The sequence below is a fragment of the Macaca fascicularis genome, chromosome 11, assembly GCF_037993035.2.
Source record: "Macaca fascicularis isolate 582-1 chromosome 11, T2T-MFA8v1.1".
Taxonomy (NCBI): domain Eukaryota; kingdom Metazoa; phylum Chordata; class Mammalia; order Primates; family Cercopithecidae; genus Macaca; species Macaca fascicularis.
Window position 1 is genome coordinate 18,500,917 of NC_088385.1, and position 18,764 is coordinate 18,519,680.

Below are 18,764 nucleotides of genomic sequence, written 5' to 3' on the forward strand. Positions count from 1 at the left end.
TCAGGAGGCTGAGGCAGGAGAATGGCGTAAACCCGGGAGGCGGAGCTTGCAGTGAGCCGAGATCGCGCCACTGCACTCCAGCCTGGGGAACAGAGTGAGACTCCGTCTCAAAAAAAATAAATAAATAAAAAATAAATAAATAAATAAATAAATTGATAAGTTGGGAACAAATTATTTGTGAACTACTCCAAAACAAAAGCAGAGATACCTGTGCATTAGTTTTAAAATTCAAGTCGCCTGTAAAAGTAGTATGAAATTCTCTTCTCTCTTCTTGAGAGTTAACCTACTTACATAGTCATAAAATATAAAGGAAGAACAAAAAGTTAATTCCAATGTGAAAATATAATTAAGCCTATTATATTTCATATTTAAAAGTCAGTAAATATAAGCTTTGACTATGAATAGCACTACCTTTGAAAAATGTGCGATTATAATAGAAGTTCTCCAAACCAGCAGTAAAGTTCTTCATAACCATGAAATCATCCATGAATGAGGTAAATTTAGACATATCTTACTATTTCATTATTGTAAAAATAATGCTTATTTATTAAGTATTTTAATGCGTCAGCCACTGTGCAAGCACTTTACATGCATTATCTTACTTCTTATTAAGAGGTAATAAGAACTTCTTATTCCTACTTTAATGAGAATCTGAGACTTATTAGAGTTATAAGTAAAGGTAATTTGGCCATGACATCAGCAACAAGTTGTGCTTTTAACCACTATTATATACTTTCCTTTTACTAATGATAAATCCAGTATTTTGAAGTTGGCTGGGGAAATGTCAACATGGATTAATTAAAAACTAAAAGAACTTTTATACATGATTATTCAAACAAGATTCATTCAACATTAATTGGCAACTGCCAATCTTCATTCATTCACTCATTCATTTAACAAATATTTACTACGTAACCAGAATGTGCTACGTAACCATCAGTGCTCTCGCACAATCCAATACAACTTCTTAGAATAATAGAAATGTATTGTATTAGCACCGCTCAATACAGTAGCTGAGCACAAGTGTTGAGCACTTGAAATATGGGTAGTGCCACTAAGAAACTTAAGTTTTATTACATATAAATTAGTTTAAATTTAAATGCTAATAACCACATACAGACTAACAGCTACCACACTAGACAGGGTAGCTCTACATATTGAGTGCACAGTTAGCAAAACAGACAGGGCTCCTACCTTCATGGAGCTTACAATCTAGTGAGAGGAGAGCACGAAATAAGAAAATGAGGTGGGGCGTGGTGGCTCACACCTGTAATCCAAGCACTTTGGGAGGCCGAGGTAGGTGGCTCACCTGAGGTCAGGAGTTTGAGACCAGCCTGGCCAACATGGTGAAACCCCGTCTCTACCAAAAATATAAAAATCAGTCAGACTTGGTGGCAGCCACCTGTAATCCCAGCTACTCGGGAGGCTGAGACAGGAGAATCACTTGAGCCCAGGAGGTGGAGGTTGCAAAAAGAATAAATATGACAACTTCTGTTAATTTGTTAAAAAGTAAAAACAAAACAGATAGCATTTATAAGATACAAACACAGACTGCATCAAACCTAGCTATGAACTTCTCAAAAGTACGGGACAGATTCATTCGGAAAATGTTATCTCAGGATTTCTCTATTTAAAATCCAGGATAATTAATCTACCTTTAAAACAAAGAATTTATGCATTTATTGAAGGTGTTTTTAATGTTTCAAGACAGGTGAAACAATATTCTGTTGACAAAAAAATATGTGAAAATAATTCTGAATGAGAATGCTATTATTTACTGTATTTCAGGTAGCAGTTTGAACATAAGCAAAACAAACTAAAAGACAGTAGGGATGAAGAAACACAAAAATAAAACAGTAAAATCTATAAAACACTAACTTTAGAGACTTTCCAAGTTTAAGAACATGGACTTGACTGGGCGCAGTGGCTCACGCCTGTAATTCCAGCACTTTGGGAGGCCAAGGTGGGCAGATCACGAGGTTAGGAGTTCGTGACCAGACTGGCCAGCATTGTGAAACCCCGTCTCTACTAAAAATACAAAAAATTAGCTGGGTATGGTGACACATACCTGTAATCCCAGCTAATTGGGAGGCTGAGGCAGAAGAATTGCTTGAACCCAGGAGGCGGAGGTTGCAGCAGAACATGGACTTGATGAATCAGAAGGTCAGAGAAAAACACCTGAACTGCTATTCCACTTGGGAAGAAATGGGGCTTTTTTACACGTCCAGTTTTAGGCCAGTGTCAATTTATAAAACCCCAGAAATATTTGCCAGGAATTACATTCCTAAACTTGGGCATCTGGAATTAAAACCAAGCAGAAACACACCACTTTATAGTGAATTAATAAGTGAAAAACGGTGTTTGGATTAGCAGGCAAGGGAGAATGACCAAAGAACCTTCATGTTCTCGGATCACATTATGTAGATTTTTGTTTGGGAATTTCAGATAGATTTGTTTGCATAAGCAGGCTATTTTAGGTCAGAAGAGGAGATTTGAAGAGGGAATTATCCTAAGGCCAGCATTTGCATTTCTTTCTTTCTATTCCCACAGTTCCCATCTCTAAGCAACTGGGAAAATGGCCTGTAGACTGAAGAAGGGAAAACTTGAGGGAGAAGCACAAATTGATTAAAATGCGTTGCTTATAGGAAGAAAAAGTTTAATTTTTCTAAATAACCCCCCAAATTAGTTCTAGCTCTTGATTAAACAAATGGGATATCACTTACATGGTATAACTGCTGTCCCCCATTCTAAGCCAAATGGTGGTACAAAATCAGGGCGCAAAGGAAAACTAAACTATTACTAACTGCCGATAGCAGTGACAGCAGGAAGAGGAAGAGGCAGAGCAGCAGCAGCAGCGGCAATGGCTTACATCTAGAAAACACGGCGTGACAGGCACAGTTCTAACTGCTTTCCATGTGTCATTTTCTTTTAATTGTCACAACTGCCTCATGAAGTAGGAACAATTATCATTCCCACTTTACAGATGAGCAGGCTAGGTACAGAGTTTAATAACATGTTCACTGTCAAAGAGGTAATTAATAGTAGATGTGGGATAAAATTCAACCGCTTTCCCACATAGAGGAAAATAATGGCTAGAGTTTTTTACCCAAAAAATCACATGGTCACATGACCTCTAAAAAGAACTACAAGCATTTTTTTTCTTCATTTGCCAAAAATTACAGATGATAGTCCTACATCTGTATAAAAAAGACCTGATAATCTAGCTTTACTGGTAAGTAAGAAGAAAAGGGAACTGGATTCTGAAAGTTTAAGAAGTCCAAGCGGAAGATGATCAGGATTATTAGAAATAGTATCAATATGAAGGCCAAGGTAGTACCAGAATAAAGACAATGGACACTAGAATGACAAAAGAATCACCAAATTCCAAAGGAGCATGGCATCACCTTGACTTTATTCCATTAAGTTCATGCTTATTACAGAAATTTCTCTATGGGAACATATTTCCAGTTGTATAAAAGCTATCAATAAAACTAGAAATGACACTTTTATATCCAACTTTGAGGCAACATGTGTTTTACAAAGCATGGGGACATGTGAATGATTATGAAAGGAATATGTATTTTAAAAGACTTTCTGAAACTGTTTAATAAAGGTAAAATGGAAAAACTCTAGAATTTCCTAAAATCTTTTATAAAAAATTATGCCTGTGAATCTTTTATTACTTGGCCAAATAGAGATGTTTATCTCAAATCTTCTTATAAGAAAAGACAGATAAAACAATGTTCTAAAAGTAATTTTAAAATCTTACTAGAAAATACTTTAACCAAGTAAGTTAAAACAGAAAATATTCAGCAGCTCCAGCTTCTAACAAGAAGTACTCAAGGCAAAGAACAAGCAGTGTCAACTAGACGCCCCAACCCCCTCTTTAACTTAACCTCATCCACACAGTAAACAGACATCTCTCTCCTCCAGCCCCTCCATGTTGATCTCTCTTATTGCCAGCCAACTTCCTTATTTTCCTCAAATGGAGTGGAAAAATAAATCTTCATCCTTTAAAAAAAAACAATTTGGCTGCTAAGAAGCCCTGGGAATAGCACGTACCAGCACATAGTAGCACATTCAAACTAGTTAGCTGGGGAAAACATGACTTTCCCTGCTCTCCTAAGAACTGAGCTGTTCAATTCCAGATCCTATCAAAGAAATTTTTCCAGGATACCAGTTTGTAATTTAGGTGATAGGAGATTCAGTGTTTACAAGAATGGTGTTTTATCTCAACTGCCACTGTTGAAACCTCAGGGAAGGTCAGTTTTGCCAAGAGCCACATGACTGCTTCCCCATTATGAAGGAAATAGGATAAAACAATGTAGCATATTCTTGTAAATGTTGTATATGTCAAGAATGAAAATTAAAGACTCCAACTAATCAAGGCCCAGATGCTTCAGATTTGAAAAAATGAAAATGACCATCAATCTACTAATATAAATGGGCAAAGGACAGATGATCCACAGCATGGCTCACCACAACCTACAAATGATCCCTCCACCAATTTGACTGCCCCTGCAAACCTTACAGAACGCTGCTCCCCAAGAGGAGGAGAGCAAGCTTACCCACAAGGCAGTTTCCTAGAGTCCAAAGACCTATCCCTAAAAGCAAGTAATACTTCTGTTGAGAAGAAAAATGCCTTTGAGTTGCTTTTTCATAGCTATTGGAAATAATAAAAACTTACTGAGTATGTCCCAGTGCTCTTATTGTGGTATTTTGCCATAGTGAAAAGAAAACAGTATGAAGATGAGCAGCCCTGAGTGTAAATCCTGACTAACATCTCTCTGTGACCTTAAGTCACTATCCTATCTCAGCCTCGGTTTACTCATCTGTAAAATGAGAATGATTGTTATGAAGATTATATGCAAAAACACACACAGATCATTTGACATCTATATCTATCAGTTCCTTTATTTTCCTGCAGAATTATATATTTAAGAGAAAGAGAAAAGTTTTCTTTAAATATTAGTTATAAAATGAAATTCACTAAAAACCAGTTTCATTCAACCAATTACAACTCAAGAGAAACATATGACAATTAAACAGTGTTACCAACTACACACTCACGCATACAATTTTTCAGTGTACAATTCAAAGTTCACCACAATTTTGGCTTACATAATTTTTCTAGTAATCCATATTCTCTCAAATACTCCTACATATAAACCTTCATTCCTACCACTCTGTCCTGAGCATATCTTGACTGACTCACCTTTAAGTGTCTGTTCTTATCCTAAATGCCCTTTCCACTACTTTATACCTCCCATTTAGCAGTTTCTCAATTCCTCAATTTCCACCCCTTTTTAAAAGTCTTCCCTTAGGCCAGGTGCGGTGACTCACGCCTGTAATCCAAGCACTTTGGCAGGCTGAAGTGGGCAGATCACAAGGTCAGGAGTTCAAGACCGGCCTGGCCAACATGGTGAAACCCCACCTCTACTAAAAACACAAACATTAGCCGGACATGGTGGTGCACAACGTGTAGTCCCACCTACTCTGGAGGCTGAGGCACAAGAATCGCTTGAACACAGGAGGCATTTTGGCAAATGAAGAAAAAAATCCTTGTAGTTCTTTTTAGAGGTCATGTGACCATGTGATTTTTGGGTAAAAAACTCAACATTAACAATATCTAGTCAATTGGCAATTATTTATCATGTTTAATGTTTTTTAACGTGGTTATGAAGAACCACTCTAATGTATTATTTTCTATCTTCTAAACAACTCTTGAGTTGTGGCAAACTAGTACAGTCTTTTGCAAAATAATCCTCGAACTGAAATTGTGCTATAAGAGTTATATGAGTGTGCTACAAAAGAAGTCATAGAATTCTAATGACTAAAGTGTATATTATCACCAATATAAATTCCTCTAAAATTTACGCAACTGGTCACCTGACTCCACTCCTTTCTGAAGCAAAACTGATATGAAAACAGAAACTAATTTAGAAGTACAGAATTAAATTGAAAATTTAAAGAGAAATTTATTCCACAGAATTTCTATAGTCCCAATTAGATAAAGAGCCTCAATGCCAACTGAGCAGAAAAACCAATGAAGGCACTGCTGTTAGTGTAGCCATGTATCAATGATGATTTTAACATCTGAAAAGCAGAACTTTTGGTAAAAGTATGTCTATTTATATCAAGGAGGTTCCAAACTGACTCAGAGGAAAAAGTACTATGCTCTGACTCACCAAGACCACTTCCTGAAACACCCAATGTTTTTCTTGGAAGGAAGTCCATACAAGTGCCATTTCTTTCAAACACTGATTAGACAAAATTGAAGTCTATCACAAAATAGACAAAGGACATATATTTTCTAAACCCAGCCAGGTTTCAAAGTAAACATATGGTCAGGAGAAAGAAGACTTCAAAAATAGTCAAAAATTGGTAATATAAGGTATATTATAAAGAATAAACTACTACCTACCTGTGTCCATCGTTATACCATAGTCTCTTAATGATAAACAACCTTATGACTTCAATCTGCTAAATTAACTAATATCTTTGGCTTCAAAACAGTCACTTTTTAAACAGGTAATTCTTTTCTCTCTCTGAATCAACTGTGTCACCAATATTTTATAACAATTTACAAAAACAATAACACTAAGTCCCTATATGTGTCAAACATTGTTGTAAGTTCTTTGCACTCATTAATTCAATTGATAATCACAACTCTAAAAGGCAGGTACTACTTTCATCTCCAGTTTACCGATGAGGAAACAGGGGCACAGAACAATGAAGTGCCTTGCCCAGTATCACATAGTTAGTACATGGTAAAGCCTTAAACACAGGCAGACCAACACAAGAGCCCAAACTCAGATTCTATGCTGTGTCTGTATGTGTGACCCATCCCCCTTTAGAATGCTTGATAGTAACTTAAACACACTTAAGCATACACACACACACAATTACACATATACAGATATGTATTAACATTTCACATCTACATAATCCATGCCTAGATTCAGGTATGTCCTTCTCATCCATTAGTTTAAAAATTTTAATGAAACTAATTATATCAATAGGACTTTAGTACAAATAACACCAAGTCTTCAATCTGAAAGAACAACTACTTGGATAAGCTTTGAAACATTACACTGTCCAGATACATTTATGTCAATCTCACTTGTTTTTTAGTTTTGAAACATTGGAAATATCTCACGGATCTATAAAAACACCAAAACGATACTGCCCTGGATACAGCCCTTAGGGGAAGAAAAATAACATAACATTTCCTTCTTCAAAATAACAAGCAATTAAATGGGATCTTGCTGTTTGTTTCCTCTTGAGTAATCTAGACTAAAAAGAGTTCAAACATCTGACTCTTACAATATTTTGCTTTCAGTAGAAAGGCCATCCTTTCAGATGTCAAGTCAGCTAATAAGTATTCACTCATATTTATAACTGGTTCATGGAAACTAGTTTAAACATTAAATGACTACACATGTGAAAAAGAAATTCTTAAGTAGTTTGTGAGTCAGGCTAAGCACCATGAAATAAACCACATTTCTCTGCCGTGAAGATTATTAGGAAGCAGTATAAGAAGAACAAATTTATTCCAAAAGGGCGAAGCCCTTACAGCAGCAGCCTAAGGAAACAGAATATATTCCCACTGTTAACACCACTCTGGAGATGCTAAAGATTCCGAGGCGTGGCCGGGCGCGGTGGCTCACGCCTGTAATCCCAGCACTTTGGGAGGCCGAGGCGGGCGGATCACAAGGTCAGGAGATCGAGACCACGGTGAAACCCCGTCTCTACTAAAAATACAAAAAATTAGCCGGGCGCGGTGGCGGGCGCCTGTAGTCCCAGCTACTCAGGAGGCTGAGGCAGGAGAATGGCGTAAACCCAGGAGGCGGAGCTTGCAGTGAGCCGAGATCGTGCCACTGCACTCCAGCCTGGGCAACAGAGCGAGACTCCCTCTCAAAAAAAAACAAAAAACAAAAAACAAAAACAAAAATAAAGATTCCGAGGCGCTCTTGGAAGCCTGACTGTCCAGTGTGAGACAGTATCATGTTGGGAGAGTATCATCCTGTTTCCTTAAAATCTATCGTTTTACACAGGCAACAAGGTGAATAAAATTCTACCACTGGAAAGTAATTCATTCTTTTGAATTAAGCATTTTCATCCATAGGAAGCACTTTTAAACTACAAACAGTTCTGGGAGTAATAATGTATTGTATTATATCATTAACATTTAAGTGTGGATTATGAGATACTTTCTCCTAGGATAAGAGGACTCTGGGGTAATGTATGAATGCCCATGAGATCAGTGTCTGGAAATCTTCATAGAGCAGCAGCAAGCTACTGAAGAAAAAAAATGCATGCTTAATACTTTTACCTATCTCTAAAACATATATCCAGTATATAAATATGAAGAAAAAAATTGCATGCTTAATATTTTACCTATATCCAATACATATATATCCAGTATATTAATTATGAAATTATGAAAGGAATTCTAGCTTATGCATGCAATGGTTATTAAAGGTAAACATTCTATAGAGTGAGGAAAACCACACGAGAAGTTCATTCAGGTCCAGGTGCGGTGGCTCACGCCTTTAATCTCAGCACTTTGGGAGGTCAAGATGGGCAGATCACAAGGTCAGGAGATCGAGACCATCCTGGCCAACATGTTGAAACCCCATCTCTACTAAAAATACAAAAATTAGTTGGGTGCAGTGGTGTGTGCCTGTACTCCCAGCTACTCGGGAGGCTGAGCCACAAGAATTGCTTGAACCCAAGAGGCAGAGGTTGCAGTGAGCCGAGATTGCACCGCTGCACTCCAGCCTGGTGACAGAGTAAGACTCTCTCTCAAAAAATAAATAAATAAAAATAAAAATAAATACAAAAAAGAAGTTCATTCGGTATTTTTTGGACATTTATGCCTACAAGGTATTGCGCTTTGCATGATGACATATAATAAACATATTTCTCTCTTCTGGGAACATTCAGTTTAGCAAGATGGATAGATATACAAACAGATAATTACAATGCATTTTAGTAAATGTTATTATGGTATAAACAATGTACTAGGAAAGTGTCTACCTATGGAAGCTGCTGGTAGGTTTCATATAGGAACAGACAGTAAAATCAGGTCTTGAAAGACAGTGAGGAGTGTACCAGTTGGTACATGTATAGGTAGTCAGAGAACATTCCAGACATACACAAAGGATATGGAAGGACATGAATTTCAGGAAATAGTGAGATATTCAGTGTGGCTGCAATATAGAATATATAAAAAGAAGATGTGAGGAAGAAAAGCTTGATGCCAGATTGTGAGGGGCCTTGTAGAGCATATAAAGGAGTTAGGACTTAATCTTTTAGGAGATAGTAAGGAGTAACAATCATAGTACTAATGTTTAAGAAAATAACTATGCAGGCATTCTGGAAGGCAGAGTAGATCAGGGAATGAAGTTGACACTTTCAGGAAGCAAAGTTGATTATTTGAGATAATTGTGTCTGTTTCTTTCATTTCTATGGGAATCTTCCCACCTGTATTCTGCTCTATGTATTTTTTTTTTTAAAAACTTAGACTCACCTTTGTTATTCCCCTAATGTCTCCAAACTCCATTATTCTCCAAAGAGAAACCAATATACTAATTTTAAATGTGCCCACCACTTACCTCTAAGGACACAGACCATACTTCCTAGAATTATTAGTTACAAAAGAAATCCAATGAAGGTATTTTCACCCTATTTTAGAGAAGTTCATTTTAAAATTCGAAAGACGATAAGAATAGAGGGTTTTGCTGTTGAGTTTTTTGTTCGTTCATTTAAAATATCCCTTTAATGGTGTAGTCATTGTGGAAAACAGTATGGCAGCTCCTTAAAAAAAAATCAAGCATAGAATTACTATATTATCCAGCAGTTCTTCTTCTGGGTATATTACTCAAAAGAACTGAAAGTAGAGACTAGATATTTGTACACCCATGTTCATATCAACATTATTCACAAGAGCCAAAAGGTAGATGCAACCCAAGTGATGTCCATTCACAGATGAATAAGTAAAATATGGTATATCTACATAAAGGAATGATTTATCCTTTAAAAGGAAACAGACATCTCTCACACATACTACAACATGGAGGAACCCTGCAGCCATTACACTAAGTAAAATAAGCCAGTCATAAAGGGACGAATACTCTATGATTCTACTTAAATGAAGAACTTGGAATAGTCAAATTCAAAGACACAGAAAGTAGAATTGTGGCTGCCGGGACTGTGGAGGGTAGAGAATGGGCAGTTATTGTTTGGGGGCACAGAGATTCCATTCAGGAAAATAAAAACTCCTAGAGATGGATGGTCATGATGACTGCACAACAATGTGAATACACTTAATGACAATATACTATACATTGAAAGATGGTTAAGTTGGTAAATTTAATATCAACTTTATCACAATAATTAAAGAAATCTGAGGAACAAATGAACTACTGAATGTCTGTGAGCCTATCAGGTAGAGCTACCTGGTCTGTAAGGCAAAGGCTAGAGCTTATTGTAGCTGCTTCTGTTATGGGGATGTACTAGAAGATTAACAATCTCCTTTGTGTGCGTGCACGCGCACACACATGCACACACACACAGCTAGAACTGTCCTTAAAATCCTGTGTGTATATACACAGACATATATACATATACATGTGTGTACATTTTTTTAAATTTGAACTAAACTAGGTTAACATCGTATTCTACTTTAATGAAGATCAAGAAACACAATCTCTAATTTACAAAAGCAATAAACTGAACTGCATTTTGATGAAAAAAAAAAAAGCTCGCTGGTCTAGTTTTATACCAACTCCTATTTTCTGGTCCAGTTCTAACATTATCTGGCAGGGACTTTTGCAAATTCCATTTCTCACTGATTCTTAATTTTTACACAAGTCAAACAGAGTAGGACTCCTTGCTTCACCCTACACACCGATCTCACAGTGTACTGACAAGGTAAAATAAGAAAATGAATACATGACATTACTTTTGAAATATTCAATGATTTGGAATAGATATGTTGTTTTATGAACACATGTGAAATCACTCAAAAAATTTTCAGTGTCTATTTTTCACTTTTTAATTGAGCTTTTAAACAATCTAATATGCACATAAGTTTGGGTAAAGCATTCATTCAACAAAATAAAACCCACTAGTACTCCAAGGGGTTTAAAAAAATCTGTTCAATAAGGTGATTTCAACACATGTTTACGGCAATTGGAGAAGAAAACATTTAGATCTTGTTTTCATAATTAACTAATCCATTATTAAATCCCATACAAAATATCAATAATTATAAAATGATGTTAATTAAAGTACTCAACACTCATTTAAAAAGCAAAATAAACACATGAATGTAACTTCCTTTTAAAAAGTTATTGACATTTTATGGCAAATCAGTTGTTGACTGCAGTAGTTAGAATACCCTCTTGGAAATGAGCCCAGGGACATTGTTGATATCTTAGTAAATTTTAATACTTAGAAATAACCTGTTTTAAATCAATAAGAGTTCTCACTCTGCCAGTACCATTAATCCCCCTCCCAACACACCTTGTGCAAGCCTCTATTTTTCGTAAGGAGGGATGTCTTTTTCCTCACTGTTCAAGACTTCCAACTCTTAGCAAACACTAACCTCAACTGCTAGCCAATATTATCCTTTTCGTAAGGAAAAACAGACTTATGATATCCAGTAGGAAGACATTAAAACCCCCAATGTTTGATATCATTAACTAAAGTTCACTAAAGTTTAAGCTTATGTAAAACATCCACAAGTATCATCATGAAATTCTTGTACAATCAGAGGCACATGTGTTGTTCTTACCACCTATTGCTATTTTTTTTTTTTTAATTCAAAGAAGACTAGCATTCAAGAATGACCCTGAATCTGTTTTCTTTCCTTCTGTCTCCAAATCCCAGTCTTCTCCTCACCTAAGGTTACTCTCTCTTTCTTTAATTCTGCAAACCAGTATGGTAAACATCTTGTAAAATGGTCCCTCCTATTGAGACAGCTAAGTGGGAGGGGGTCCCTGGCAAAACTCCTGCCTGTTTGCGCACTGGGGTGGAGCCTGAGGAAGTTTGCACCTTTGCAGAGGGGAGGAGCCTGGCCTTTCCTTTTCCTATGTGGAACCTGGGATTCAAAAGGCAAGGCAGGAAGCACCGTAGCATCGACTTCGGCCTTGTGGAGAGTCCCTGTTCACCCTTTTTTTCCTTTTCACCCAATAAAACCCTGCTTTACTCACCCTTCAAACTGTCTGCGAGCCTAAACTTTCATGGCCATGGGAAAAGGACCCCATATTTAACTGAACTAAGGAAAAGTCCTGCAACACTGTGGTTACTATAGTCTTAATTCACAGACATGGGAAACGTGCAACCCTCTCCCCCTTCTCTTTCTATTTATAAATTCCTTAATGCACCCAAACCTATAAATGAAATTATCTCAATTTGGAAGTTCGAATTTGATTTTGAAGAAATAAGCTCCTCTAATAGAAAGTATTTGAGTATTTAACTTCTTTATTAAATCTCTAAGCCTGATTATCATGTGTTATTTAGTCACCAGTGATCACCCAGAGAACCCAAGATCATGTGTTCTAGCACAGAACACCCTCCCTCAGCAGGTTATTTTTTTTTTTAAGTGGCTGTTTTCATTCTATCTCAGGTTTACTGCTGACACTGTAATAATGCAGATTTACTTCTCCTTCTCAGGAGCAGATCCAGTTGTAGTATCCTACATTCATTTTTCCTGCATTTTCTGTTCAGACCGTCTCCAGATCGGCTCCATCCAGACACTGAGACAGCAGTTAAGAAGGGCTGGGAAAGTGGCCTAGGGTAATCTTCTGGGGTTACCAGCAATCCGAAGAACTTAATGTAATTAGGTTGGCTTCAGAAAAGAGAAAAGTAGCCTACATCCAGGGAATCCCTGTACTCACAATCATACCAGGAATCTCCTAGGAAAATGTCCATTCCTTCTTATCCGCTCAATAAATCTTGCTGAGGGCTTACTATATAGCAGCAAGTACTGTACTTACAAAGCTGGATATAAATGATGAACAAAACAGATACAATTTCTGTCCTCAAATGTGTTGGAAGATACAATGCTATTTCCTTGAATATGCCAAGTTCTTCCTTCCTTGAGGCCTATCACACTTGTCTAGAATAATTAACTTTTATGTCTTCGCCTATCTAAATCTTGTATCTCAGCTTAAATGGCCCCTTCTTGGGAAACCATTCCCTGACTCACCAATGCATCCTAGATTCCTATATTACATGATTTCACAGCACTCTGAAATTCTCTTCATAAATCTTTACTGTTAGACATTTGGGCCAACATTTGCTTAATATCTGCATTTCAAAAATAAAGTACTAGCTGGTATACTTTCTATTGAAGCAAAACATACTTTTTGTATTTTGCATTTTCTTTCCAAAACATCTTGAATCTCATCTTTCTTTTAGGTGAATATTACATTTTTAATATGAAACTAGAATTTTCTGTTCTTTATAAGTTTTTTTTTTACAACTTATCCAAAGATATTCTTCCTTGTGCAAATTTTGTAATAAAATGACACAATTCTCCAACCTACTCTATTGTCTATGTGTACAATTTTTTTTCTGTTTTACATACTAACTAAATTTACATAAATGCCCATATTTGATATCTAGTTAGCAAACCAGACAAGCTTATATTTCAATCCTTACTAAATATAAAACTTTAGGCTTACTTAGCCTCTACAAGCCTAGTTTCCTCTTTTGTAAACTGGTTACAGTATCTCTCAAGGGTAAGAACAATCAAAGTATGCAAAGCCCCTAGCAAAAGAGCAGGCTAAATAAATGACAATTCTTTCCTCCAGGTGGGAAAAAGGCACATATTTGAGAATGTAGCCCCTGTGAAATATTACACTTTACAGTACCTAATCTAATTTCCTAAAAGGGAACAAGTCTAACTTTTTTCTTCATGCGATATATTTCAGGTCAGGGGTTGATAAACTTTCGGTAAAGGGCCAGGTTATAAATATTTTAGGCTTTGTGTGCCACATACAGTCTCTGTCGATATTCTTCATTTTTGTTCTTAATAACCTACTAAAAATGTAAAAAGCATTCTCAGCTTGTAGAAAGAAAACAGCCCAATGGCTAGCGTTTGCTGACCCTCTGCTTTGAGTTCATCATTACTCATCAATTCCACCCTTACTTTTCCTACTACTTCATCTTAATCAATACCCAACTGAACAACTACTCTCCTTACTATTTGTTATGCTTTCAGTATAACAAATACTAATTAAGTACTTGCTCATCTGTAAGGGCCTGTGAGGTAACTCACTACCTTAAAAAAAAAAAAATCACATGCTACAAAACAAGTACAAATAAAGCCTTCCCAAGACTTCCTCTAGTGTCGCCTTGTTCTTCCCTCTCATTTCTGAGTGTATTACTAGTAGTGATTTATGCTCATGACCAGATTTCTCTTACCACAATCTTGTAATTAAGTTGGTGGTTTTAATTCCTTTGTAAGAATTTGATTAGGCTTTTTGTACCACAGAGTTACAAGTCCCCTAGTGTTCATTTTTCATTAGACTCTCTCCTTACAATTCTGAAGTACTACTATAACTCACCTTCTTTTGTTCCCCGACTTCCAACACAATCTTTTCATCCTCTTTTTGTAGTTCAGTTCACCTCCCTATCCCTAATTCTTTAATTGTTTTCTTCCTCTTTTATGTATAAGCCCCAGGAAAAAAATTCTGATTTAGGTATGAGAACGAGTTTCTGTTATTGCTCTGCCTATGATGATCTGTGCATTCTTACCCTGAGCAGTGTTGTTTCCTCATCTACCATAGGGATCGAAACAGCCTATGATGCCTATCAGAGACAGTTATTAAATGCAGATGAAATAACACATGTGAAAGCTACTTATCTGCAATCTACAAAGTAAGAGAACACTAAGATCTAAATCAGACTCGATTCAAGAATTGGCTCTGCCATTTATGAGTTATCGACCATGGGCAAGTTAATTACCCCCTCTAAGCCTCACTTTCCTCATCTGTAAAGACAGTAATAATACCTACTGTATCAGGTTTTGTGAGAATTCCTTAACATAATCCATGTTAAGCACTTATCATAGTGCTTAGCACATAGTTAAGGCTCAAAAATGTTAACATAATTGTTTTTTAAGGGAAAGATATATTCCTATTTCAGGCAGCCACAGGCCTTGTATGTAAATTATTGGGAAGTGGTGCAAGATGGGTTATCTGAAATTGGAGGGGAAGTTATAATACAAAATATGAATGGATGTGGTTCATAACATGCAGTAAAGTGAGAGAGCTGGAAAATGTCTGAGGTGTGTGCATGTACACTTTGTGTGTCCTAGGCAGCTCATTTTAGTTGAGTGAAATTTTCTGTGCACGCCTACTATTTCTCAGGTGAAATCACGCATAAGCAAAAGTGAAATTTGCATTATGCTCAAAGTGTTCCCTAATATCGATCATGCAGGAACAAAACCTTCCATTTTTGAAAACAATCATTACAGCAGAATTGACTGTATTTATTCTCACACTATGAACTCATGAAAAATGTTATCTGAGGTAGAACTGTAGACACTATCTACAAAGCCTGTGTTACTCTTCAATTTCCTATCAGTCCAAAGTCTTTCCCTGGTAAGAGCTGTCCTTTACCTGTCAGTATTGAGCCACTATGCAACATGATTTAAAGCATTTCTCAGCTGTAGCCTTGATCGTTTCGTCAGCTTTCCCTGCTGGGGACAACTTGATTCAAAGAGCCATGCCACACTTGTTTAGATCCAGTTGATCCCCTGTCCCCAAATGTCCATTCCAAGAAAGGAGTAAAATGTCTTGTAATCAATAACACTGTCATATCATTCCATTTTTTTCAGTAACCAAATATTTATAATAAGCATGTACTGAATGCAAGGCAACCTAGGAGAAACAAGCCAAAACCACCTCTAACCCATCATAGTAAGAGACAGTAATTCAATCAGTTAAGCTCAGTCATTAGAAAGGAAGTAAAATATAACACATGTAAACATAAATATAACAGAAGATGGAACACAAAACACCCTAAGAAAATGTAGAAAGAAGAAGGGGAGACCAGGAAAAATTTAATGGCAGTCGTCAGTAAACCTTAAGGATGAGGTAGATTTTGAATATGAGGGAGAGACTTTCTAATTACACCATGTGTCAAGAAAAAGAGGCAGGAATGGAAACTGTAAAAGCAGCAGCTTAGGCCATATATTAAGATATATGACTCAAAAGATAAATTACGCACTAGACATTAAATTTCTTATAATGGGAAGTGGGAAATCTACTGACAATTTTTAGCTAGAAGAATGTAGCATGAATTACGAATGGGCAAAGGGAGCCCAGTTGGCTTTTAGAATCCAGGCTTTGAATAAGTTAAGAGAATTGAGTCTTTGGAATGCTAGGCCAGAGCAGCAGGAGGGCTTTCCCCACCCACAATCCCAGGCTTTGTGTCCAAGATTGATATTCATGGCTCTGCTTAATGCAGTGGTCCCCAACCTTTTTGGCACCAGGGACTGGTTTCATGGAAGACAATTTTTCCAAGGCAGGAGTAGGGGGGTTGGGGGATGGATCAGAATGAAACTGTTCCCCTTCAGATCATCAGGCATTAGTTAGATTGTCATAAGGAACACACAACCTAGATCCCTCACATGTGCAGTTCACAATGGGGTTCGACTCCTGTGAGAATCTAATGATGTTGCTGATCTGACAGGAGGCAGAGCTCAGGCAGTGATGCTTGCTGGCCTACTGCTCACCTCCTGCTGTGCAGCCCAGTTCCTAAAAGGCTGCCAACCAGTACTGAACCACGGCCCAGGGGTTGGGGGATCCCTGGCTTAAGGGATACTAACTATGTCATTTGGTCTGGCCAATTGCATATATGGTAAAATAAAGAAAAATTACTTGCATAATGAGGAAAAGTATTTTTTTAGAAACAAGGAAGACAAAGAATCAAATGGAATCTAATACTACAGTAATAATGAGATGGCAGAGAATTGTTACCAGAGCATCAAATCTAGTGATTAGAATACCATAATTGGCAAAGTTAAATAATATTGCTCTAAATTACATCTAAATATCTGACACAAAGAATTTTTAATAATCAAGAAAATGCACACAAATGTTCCTAAAACCAAGCTCTTGAACAAATGTTGATACAAAATCTAAGACAAGCTTAAGAAACAAGAAACTCACATTTCATTCAGCTCAGATCTTACATTATCAAGTACAGAGCGACAATATTTCACAAACTGCTTTTGCATTTTAGAAAAGATATTGAGCATTAAAACTACCACAAGTTTCTTCTAACCAAATTAACAAACCTCGTTAATATACTTTGTACACACGATCCTGTATCAAAATGCCACAAATTTAACCGAAGTATAATTTCTTCATGTAGCTGGAAAGTCAATTTTTAAGTGCTTACATGTCAAATTAAACAAGTGAAAATACATACACAAACTTAAACTCTAAAAAAAAGAAATTTTAAAATACTGAATTGCTTACATTAGAAATATCCTATATGATAAATGATCAAAAGACCATATGATAACCTACCTCATTATATTCTCTTCAAAAAATATTTATACAATTCAACTAAGCTGTTATTTAAAAGGCTAGAATTTTTTTTTAAGCAGTCTCGCTCTGTCGCCCTGGCTGGAGTGTAATGGCACAATCACAGCTCACTGCAGTCTCAGTCTCCTAGGATCAAGCCATCCTTCTTGCCTTAGCCTCTTGAGTAGCTGAGATTAAAGGCATGCACCACCATGCCAAGCTAATTTGTTTTTGTTTTTTTTTTTTAGGTAGAGACAAGGTCTCACTATGATGCCCAGGCTGGCCTTGAACTCGTGGGTTCAAGTAATCCTCCTGCCTCAGCCTCCCAAAGTGCTGGGACTACAGGCATAAGCAACAGAACCTGGCCAAAAGTCTAAAGTGTAATGAGTTCGTTTTTGTCACCTTAAAACACCAAGGTTCACACTTACCTTGATGATTCAATGACAAATGACATCACTGAAAAGTAAACTAAAAAGGAGACTTCTCTATACAATTTATGTCAGAACTATTTACATAGAAATGAGACTAAGCAGCATTATCTCTTCCATAGTCATTTCCTCTTATATACAATTTGTTTAAGTTAAATTGAAAAAAAAATTGTTTCCAAGTCTAGTTGCTGAAAAACGGAAACCTCTTTTATAACTCAAGGTACGGCAGACACAAGGGTATCTTACTAAAGGTGTGGACAGGTGGATCAGGGAACAAAATATTTCACATACCATTCCAAGAATATATATGGAGATTTATACTCCACATTAATACTGCCATTTGCCTTAGAGTTTGGCCACTAAAGCTGACCAAAGCTTTATAGCAAGGGTAAGAATACACCAGGCCATAAGCATCTTGAGGAACCTCACCTATTTATGCTACAAAAAAAGCTGTATACAATATTTCTGTGGGTAGTTAAAATTTGTGTAAATTGATAATACTCTTTACAGCATAGAAGGGTCTTAAGAAATAATAGAGACATTAAAAGAAAATCAACACATCCAAGAATGTATTTCAAAAAAGGATCAAAACAGCCATAACCATGGCACCTAAACTCAAGAACCTACTACATTTCCCAAGACCAAAACAGTGACTTAACCAGTTATTTACTTTTGCTTTCTCTCTAGTCTGTGGTACAATGTTATTAGCTCTTATTTGTTTTTAAATAGCCCTGCACTTAATTACTAGTAACAGAATAACAAAAAAGTTTCTTCTGAATAAGAT

The 18,764-nt window shown here is 36.6% G+C and overlaps 1 protein-coding gene across 11 annotated transcripts in view; it reads right to left on the minus strand.

Moving 5' to 3' along the window:
- EPS8 (EGFR pathway substrate 8, signaling adaptor) overlaps positions 1–18,764 on the minus strand; it is a 169,480-nt gene that overhangs the window by 76,309 nt on the left and 74,407 nt on the right. The window contains exon 1 of one of the 11 annotated variants that reach the window (XM_065523799.2): positions 2,069–2,389. The exons of the other annotated variants lie outside the window; for them this stretch is intronic. The gene's annotated coding sequence lies outside the window, so the exon portion shown is untranslated. Of the gene's footprint in view, positions 1–2,068; positions 2,390–18,764 lie in introns of those variants that run through there. 11 annotated transcript variants of the gene reach the window in all.